The following is a 9519-nucleotide window of genomic DNA, read 5'->3' on the forward strand; positions in this document are numbered from 1 at the left end:
GTGATAATAACTATAAAGCACTTACCACATGGCCTGACAATGGTAAACAACTAGAACTGTATTCACACAGTTTCATGTATGAGAAAACTGAAGCTCAGAGAGAGACAGAGATAACATATAAAAAGTCACAGAGTGGGTAACAGTGAAATGAGGGCAACTTCTGCTTCCTACTCCACATCTCTTGCTCTGGTTCCATTTGGATCATAATTATTGTGATGAAATCTTTACTATCTGAGACAATTTACATTTGCTCACCTTGTAGTAATGAGCCCTTGAGAGGTAAGGAGACATTTCATTATAGACCCCATCAGTAGGTCAAATGGCCTAAAACCGCAACTTCATAGGTTTTGGTGTTCCCACATTCTTGATAGACTTTTGAGTACCTTGGGTACTTGCCTCCAGCAATGAGAAGTGAAGGTACAGGAGCACACACTGAACAGGAGGAAACAAAGAACATTTCATATCCCTGGTCCACCCAAAGGTATCATGGGGCTGCAATTGCCCTTCACCCATCCTCCTTCAGAGCCTTGGTTCCATGTTATCTCCTTCCAGGAATTTTGCTTTCATCCCTTAGCTGTCTCCTCACTTCCAGGATCTTCTCCAGTCCCTATTTCCTTCACACTCTGCCTCTATGACTTTTCTAAAGGTCAGGTTTGTTGATCTCGCTCATGTTAAAGTGCCCCAATTCCTCCTGAATTCTTACACTTTTAGTTTGAAATTATCCCATGAAGCACTCAAGGTCCTTTCTGATTTGACGTCAGCCAGATTTCCCTGATGTAACCTTCCCTCCAGAAATGTTCTGATTGTGGCAGATAGAACTGTCTTCATCATCAGAGTCCACCTATCTGGGGTTGACTCTAGATCAAATCTTGGCTATTACTTTGGGGATCATTCCTGAGAGATTTTATGATATACAAATTACATATTTTTATTCAAAATGATGGATACGGCTTTATTGAAGAAGACTTCTGAGGTAACTTTCTGAGACTTGAGTCACAAATCAGGGTTCTGGTGAGCTTGACCAGGCCTTAATATATATTAGGAGCCAGTTCACATCCTCACCCTCCTCCTTAGAATTTGACTTCATTTATTAATTTACATTTTAAAACCTATTCTGTCCACAGATAGAAACATTATTTCAGGTCTGATTTCATCAATCAAGAGCATACTCTTTGGATACTAATCAGTAGAGTCCACAATGGCATTATTTTCTCTAGTATCTTTGAAACATTATTGGTTCACTTATTTTAGTTTTTAATTTTTATTGGTTCACTTTTAACTTAAGGTCAAATAAACATCAAAGTTTATATGAATTGCCACTGCAATGTTGGTGCCTATTATTGTCTATCCACCCAAGCAATTGATCTTTTAAATCTGAATTCTGTCATCTATCAGACTAGCTGTATTTATCATCTATTAATGATCTACACATTTGATTAGCATACGTTTTGCATCTTCCACCAAATACATTAAAGTTTATAGGATAGAAAGAAGCCAAACGCAGAAGTTTCCGCCCAGGACTAGAGTTTAACTTACTCCTTCTTATTCAAGATGCTTGTGGTTGATTTTTGGTTAAGCTATGTTCCCATTCAGTGATCAGTACTCACATATGTTCATAAGTCACTTGTTTAAAATATGTCTTAAAAGGTAGTAGAAGCCCCAAGTGGAGCTTTTTCTTAGGTTCTGAAGTTTATTTCCCTTACTTTGGACAGTCAAAACATTTGCACATCTACCAAGACGTAGCATTCGTGCTTGCAGGCAGGGATGGTCCTCAGTGTGTATACACAGGAATATGCACGGCAGTTGTTGGAGCCCAGGATTTGTTCTGATTGGTTGTGCCCATGGCATACTTCTAAATATATATATACACACACACATACATTTTGGGACAAGGTCTGGCTCTATCAGCCAGGCTGGAGTGCAGTGGTATCATCTCGGCTCACTTGTAACCTTTGACTCCAAGGCTCAGGCCATCCTCCCACCTCAGCCCCCTGAGTAGCTGGGACTACAGTCGCATGCCACCAAACCCAGCTAATTTTTGTATTTTTAGTAGAGATAGGATTTTGCCATGTTTCCCAGGATGGTCTTGAAGTGGTGATCTCAAATGATCCACCCACCTAGGTATCCCAAAGTGCTGGGATTACAGGCGTAAGCCATCCCACCCAGCCCTGCTAAATATTTTAATGTCAGCTTTGATTGCAGAACCAATACAGGCAACATAAGGTTTTAATTTTTTATCTTGAGATCTGCTTGTCTGTGCTGTGCTGTGCTGTGTCAACAAATTCACATAGAACAAGTAGATGACTTTTATTAATATCTCAGGTTTAACTTTAAATTTCCTTTTTGTTCTACATTTTTTTCTTCTTTTAAATTTAAAAAATGTATTTTTCTTACTGGAGAAGAAAGAAGCAAAGGATGTGTTAAAAACATAGCTTTTTATCACTGTCAAGGTGTAACACTCTACCATTTTACTCAAATTATGTATTACCTCTTCCTTATTCCTGTTCTGTTATAATTTAGCTTGAGCACACACACACACACACACACACACACACACACACAGAGACACACACAAGAAGCCAGTGCAGAGCCATCAGAGGGGAGGCACAAATGTTTGGGAGATCATGGATCCTCCTGGTTGTTGCCTCTGTTTGAAGATAGGCACTATAAAATTTCTTCTTTCCCAGCAGCAAGCGCGGCAGAAGGCATGTAATGAATTTTCTATTAACTTGCCTTCAGTGAAAGATTAATCATTCCTCAGAAGGGTCAAGGTTTGAGCAATGCCAGCCCTAGTTACCTCCTATTCCAGTGATAGCTTTGGAAGGCTTCTTAACTGCTTCCCTGATTCTGAATTCACTGAATCTCACTTTTTTCTTTTTCTTTTTTTTTTTTTCATTTCTACACTTTTTACCCATTGCCATCTCTCATTACTTTATCCTTTTCTCTCTCCTCATTGTGTACAAGAAAAAGAGTTTGGATTCAGGATTTAAACAATCCTGGCTTTAAGTTGTTTCTCACTACACAATTTTGGGCAAGTTATTTAATTTTTCAGTGTATCAAGTTCTTTTTCTTTTGTAAAAGAACATAACAGTAATGACTTCTAAAATAAAGATTAAGTAAGAATTTATATCTGGAAATGCCTGGCACATACAGTAACAACTCAATAAATGCTGATATAAGTTCCCATTATTTCTTTTTCTTCTTTCTTTTTTCATTTTCCTTCCTGCTCCATTTATCTCTTATTTATCTTCTTATCTGCTCTATTCCTTTTCTATTCATCAGTTAAAGAAGCTCCCAACCTTGAGTATCTCCAGCTTATTACATTTTAATTCAACTTTTTTATTAAGGAAAATTTCAAACATATATAAAAAGTAGAAAGGAGTATAATTAGGCTCACATACCTGTTGCCCACTGCATCTATGATCTATGATCAACACAACTCACCACCAATTTCATTTTACTTACATCTGAAAAAGCTTGTTACCACAGCCCCCACCCTTGCACACATACCCATCCTCACTGAATTATTTGGAAGTAAATTCCAAATGACATATCACTTCACCTGCAAATATTGTCTGCCCTTTCTGATCATAGCCAGGAAAACAGCCAATATTTGTCCCTGGGATATCTCTGGGATGTCTACAGGGTGTTTCTATATCAAAACCTGGTGTTTTCTGACTGGCTTTGATGCCTTTCACAAGTTGCCACAGGCTGAGGGATTGCAGAGTGGGAAAGGAGAAGCCAGACTGTCTCAGCCTTTAATTTGTTCTAAATCAGATTCTGATTGCAACTGTTGTGGGGGCACAGTTGTAGATTTATCTGACCTAGGCCTTGTGACTTGGATGAGACAATCTCTAAACTTTACTGAGCATCTGCTTCTTATGAATATTGTTGTGGCCTGAAAAACATGACCTATAAGACATATGTTTGAACTCAAAATGTATTGATTGTTACTCGTGTTTCCCAGTCTTCTAGGAGTAAGAATTGGTCAGATAAGTGCCAACGATGAGAATCTCTGAAAAGCCGAGAAACTAAACTGTCTGCCTTAAAAGGGACTTTGGTGGTTTTTCTGATCCAACTCCCGCTTTGTGCAAATAGGTAAATTCAGGCCTGTAGAGGAGCGGCGTTCTCCATGTTCCACAGTTCTACTGAGAACTGTGATGGTCTGCAGTGTATGCTGGTGATGTAAGGCATATTTATTCTTTCCTGGGGAGCAGTAAGGATCTGAGTCATAGATTGCAGAATTTCCAGGTGGGAGGGCATCTGGTTTTGAATGGTGTGGGTCACTCAAGTTCCTGTGTGTGGGCAAGGACACAGTGCTCTCTCCCCCACGTCCTTCCCAATCCGTTAAAGCAGGAGTAATAGGAACACTGTCTAGGGGAGTGCACATTATTTCTCTCACCACCTCCCCACCCCAACCTCCAAGAAGCAGAGTTCTTCCTGGAGCAGGTTGGAGGAGGAAAGCTTGGCATTAGTAACAGACCCTTCAGGAAGTTTGCGTGTCAGGGCCAGCTGCCTCAGTGAAAGATGAGGTTTAGGGCCACAGCCAGCTTCAACCATAGATGAGTCCCAAACTTCATCATGTTTGGGGAAGAAGATCAGAAAGTTAAGAACACGTGAGAATGAAGATTAAATTCCAAAGGACATTCAGTGATCTCTCTAGAATTTGCTTCCATTTCCAAACACATACATTATGAGTAATTGAGCCTTGAGGGTGAAGCTGCAAGTGGATTTGAAATTGAAACTCAAGTTTATGGTCTACATTTACACTATTGTGAATCTTTGGCCAAGTCGCCTTTTCTTTCTGAACTTATTTTTCCATTGCAAATTCGAGCTGAAGATGCCCATCCTACCTCGGTAACTGGCTGATTGTAAGGGCTAAATGAAATTATTGATGTGAAAGAGGCTCGTAAACTATAAATTCTGTATAAACATAAGTGAGAGTAACTTAAAATGGCAGACTTGGAGTAGATCCTATGCTTCATGCTTACAAAACTAGAGTAAGGAAAATCCTGGAGGCCTGAATGGAGATGCCAGATGCCAAAGGAGATTTTCTAATTCATGGAAAATAGTCAAGTAAAACCAAAGGGTGGACAGAGATCTCTAAGTCAGATTTGGGTGGTTTCAGAGGTTGTGGTTTGAATCTGAATAAAGAGGTGTACTGTCCCTGAGAAGGAATCAAACCTATTTCCTTTATAATCAAAGGAACTAAAAACAAAAAATCTGATGTTGACTTTCAGGTAGGATTAAGTCATTACCAGAAACTAGGACAGGGAGTCTGAAAGGCCTCATTTCAATTTGTAAACTGCCACTCACTAACTACGTGACCTTGGGCAAGAAACTTATTCTCATAAGAATAAGGAAAAATTCTCAAGGAAAAATTAGAGTCCGGTTGGGAAAATTAGGCAGCGATTGAGACACTGGTTTTTCCCACCCAGGTGTCCCACCACGTTTAAGATCATGAACTGCTTGTAATTACAGGATTGTTAAAGTCAGGAAGTGACAGATCTTATAGCTTAATTTAGGCCTGGATTGGCTTTTTAGCTTTAATCTATGGCTCAGGCTATAAACATTTCCACCTAAAATCTTGATAGGTAGGCCAGGTGCAGTGGCTCATGCCTGTAATCCCCAGCACTCTGGGAGGCCGAGGCGAGTGGATCACCTGAGGTCAGGAGTTCGAGACCAGCCTGGCCAACATGGTGAAACCCCGTCTCTACTAAAAATACAAAAAATTAGCCAGGTATGGTGGTGGACACCTGTAATTCCAGCTAACCAGGAGGCTGAGGCAGGAGAATCTCTTGAACCTGGGAGGCAGAGGTTGCAGTGAGCCGAGATCGTACCATTGCACTTCAGCCTGGGTAAGAAGAGTGAAATTGTGTCTCAAAAAAAAAAGATAGGTAAAATTTGATAAAATTGTATTTCCTGTCTTTCAGTGGGAATTCCTTCTCCTGTCAGATTACATATATGTATGTATAATTTGCATAATATATATAATTTGGGCCAGGGGAGGTGGGATCTCAATGTTCTCAGCACAATTGACCCCCAAGGTTAAAAATTTAAATCCAAAGAGGTGTGTTTTGAAGAATGGAAAGAATATAGCTGTCTGAGAGATTCACATAGGGAGCTAGTAGGAGTGAAGACTAGAAGGAGGTTAAGAGCACATCAGGAGAGCTTCGAATACCTTGCTGGAGATTCTGGATTTGATGCTGTAATAAACTGGTTAGCAACGCTGGCTCTTTTTAAGGGGAGAGATGTCATCAGATAGGTGTTTAGAGTTTCCAGTGGCAATAGGGTAAAGGAAAAAGTATAGAAAGGAAGAGTCTGGAAGACAGAAGACAAGGAGGAGATGATTTCAGCATTCCAGAAAAGAGGCAACAGGGATATGATATGGGCTCTGGCTGGGAGGCAGCTGCTATGTGAGACAGTCAGGGGAAGATGACAAGTCCCTCCATGTGGCCTCCTGCTGAGCATGAGCTCCCTGAACAGAGTTCTTGCCTCCAGGGAAACTGAAACAATGGAACAAGGGGCTTGAGAAGGCCATTCGATCTGACCATTGAGGCATAGTTTATGATGAAAGTTTCTCTTCTGCTCTAGAAGTAAGGTATCATGTGACAAGCAAAGATAAAGTGGTGAGGAAGGTAAGGCATTTATAACAGCAAGGGGGGAGCAGCCATCACTAAACACAGCCTTTGGGTAAGTCGGATTTTCTATTCGAGCACCAGTTTGTTCACCTGTTGAATTAACACTGGGTGTTTTTCTTGGGCTGGGTCCAGTGCTAAGTTTAAACTAATCTCTTTTTTTCCCCCTAAAATTAGCCCTATGAAGTTCATATTGTTCTACCAGTTTTACAGATGAGGGCCAGAGGCACAGAGAGCAGATTAAGTCACATAACTTGGGAAGGAATGAGGTTTGATATTTTAATCTCCACAGTTCTTTGAACTGTGATAGAGGGGAGGAGGGCAGGCAAGTCAGCATCTGGGGTCAGGAGGTGCCACAAAGCAGGAAACCTGAAGGGCTTTGGGTGTTTTGTGGCTAGGTCAGGCATTGCATGGGCTCCTTCCCTTAGATTAGAGGGCTCTAGGAAGAGATGAGAAATCTGAGATAACAAAAAATTTCTGTTTTCCAAGAGAGCTCTTAAATGCCCAGACTCCCCCAGACTGGTGGAAAATTAAACCCAGTAAGACTTCAAGAATTAAACCTCACTCAGACTTCAGTTATAAGGAGGCAGAGGCAGGATTTTGTGTGAACCTGGAAGAGGCAGGGCTGGTGGAGGGGGCTGGTTGGAGACAAACTTAGAACTGGAGAGGAAGAACTTATCATTTCCTAAACATGAAAGTTCAGCAAAGCTGGGCTGGCAGTGCCAATCCTATGGGAGGACGGGAGATGTGTGGGAAGAGCGGTAAGGGAAACAACACTGAGCCTCTTCACTAATCCACAGATTTTTCAGCATCTCTTTATCTCATTAGAGCCCATTTGTTCCTGAATTCACTCCTTTCTTGTAGTTTCAAAGCATTAGAAACAGCCAACGCACCAACACTTTCCAGTCTGTAATATCTGTTCCTTAGCCACTCCTTCTCTCCAAAAGGTAGGAAAATGGCAGTGGACTGGGGACAAAAAAAAAAAAATTTAAATTAATATGAGAGAATCCCTGCATAGCCTAATGATGAGAAATGCCATAAATTTAAGAGTTTAACTCAACCCTTTGAAACTGAGGTCCAAATGGGGGGAAAAAAATGAGTAACTAATTTTTTAAACTTTAAAGAGCTAATAATCTAATAAGGAATATATAAATTGTTCAAGAATACAAATAATATGCATATTAAACATATTAAATATACTTAGTGAGGGGAAGGAGAGTGGAGTTTGGGAATCAAAGGATATAAATAATAAATAAAACAAGACAGGGGCCTTGCAAGGACAAATGATTATGAACTTAGGAGCATGATTAATTAAACATTAATTAATGTTTGCTAGGGGTCCAAACATCAAAACTGTATGGTAGCCAAAAGGGAAGAATGTCTTGGTCCATCTCCTGTGAAGTCAGCAGGGATTAACTATGTCATTTATGTGAGAAACCCAGCAATTCCAGGGGCTCCAGGCCTGCATTCCTTAATTCACACATTCTAAAATTTTAGCCAAGACTACTGAGAGGTCATTGGGAACTGTTGCTGAATGAATGGGGCTTGTATGCCAGTTGAAAGGCAAAGCAACTTTATTCTTGAAGGGACTTCTGTCTCATTTCCATGATTCTTCTTGGGCTCTGGGCTTCCAGGCTATTAAAAGGAGTGTTTGCCACTATTCACAATAGTAAAGACATGGAATCAACTTAAATGCCCATCAATAATAGACTAGATAAAGAAAATGTGGTGGCCAGGCACAGTGGCTCATGCCTGTAGTCCTAGCACTTTGGGAGGCTGAGGCGGGCCGATCATGAGGTCAGGAGATCAAGACCATCCCGGCTAATGCAGTAAAACCCCATCTCTGCTAAAAATACAAAAAATTAGCTGGGCGTGGTAGTGGGTGCCTGTATTCCCAGCTACCAGGGAGACTGAGGCAGAATGGCATGAACCTGTGAGGCGGAGGTTGCAGTGAGCCGAGATCACGCCACTGCACTCCAGCCTGGGCAACAGAGCGAGACTCCATCTCAAAAAAAAAAAAAGAAAAGAAAACGTGGTACATATGCACCATGGACTACTATGCAGCCATAAAAAAAAACAAGATCATGTCCTTTGCAGGGACGTAGATGGAGCTAGAGAGCATTATCCTTAGCAAACTAATGAACAGAAAACCAAATATCACATGTTCTCACTTATAAGTGGGAGATAAATGATGAGAACACATGGACACATAGAGGGAAACAACACACACTGGGGCTTATTAGAGGGTGGAGGGTGGGAGGAGGGAGAGGATCAGGAAAAATAACTAGTGGGTACTAGGCTTAATACCTGGGCAATGAAATAATTTGTATAACAAACCCCCATGACACAAGTTTGCCTATATAGCAAACCTGCACATGTACCCCTGAACTTAAAATAAGTTTTAAAAAAATAGAAAAAAAGAGGAATGCTTGCAATTTTTTGTAATTATATAATTATTTTTTAAAGTTATTTACTTTTTTAAAGCACTGCATTCAGAATGTCAGATTATTGTCCAGAAAGTTGGCAACATTAGTATTCCCCATTCCCCTACCCATTGTGTAAGAGCCTCCTATACCAGACTGAGCCCAGGCTGGGAACCACTATTCCTTTTAACTTTTGCCAATCTGATAAGTGCGGAATGTGTCTTTTTATATTTATACTTCTTTGATTATTGGTGAGAGAGAACATTGTATCCTAACATAGATGCCATTTGATTTTCTGTCTCATGCCCATTTTTTTCTGTTGGTCTAGTAGTTTTTTCTTACTGCTATATAAGCACTTGAAATCATTTCCAAGCATTTGTATTAATTTGCTGTCCTTCACATACATTGTGACTATTTCCCCTCCTCGGGCCAGTTTCCTCCTAACTCTTTTTGAGAGA

This window comes from Macaca thibetana, chromosome 4 (assembly GCF_024542745.1).
Source record: "Macaca thibetana thibetana isolate TM-01 chromosome 4, ASM2454274v1, whole genome shotgun sequence".
Classification (NCBI taxonomy): domain Eukaryota; kingdom Metazoa; phylum Chordata; class Mammalia; order Primates; family Cercopithecidae; genus Macaca; species Macaca thibetana.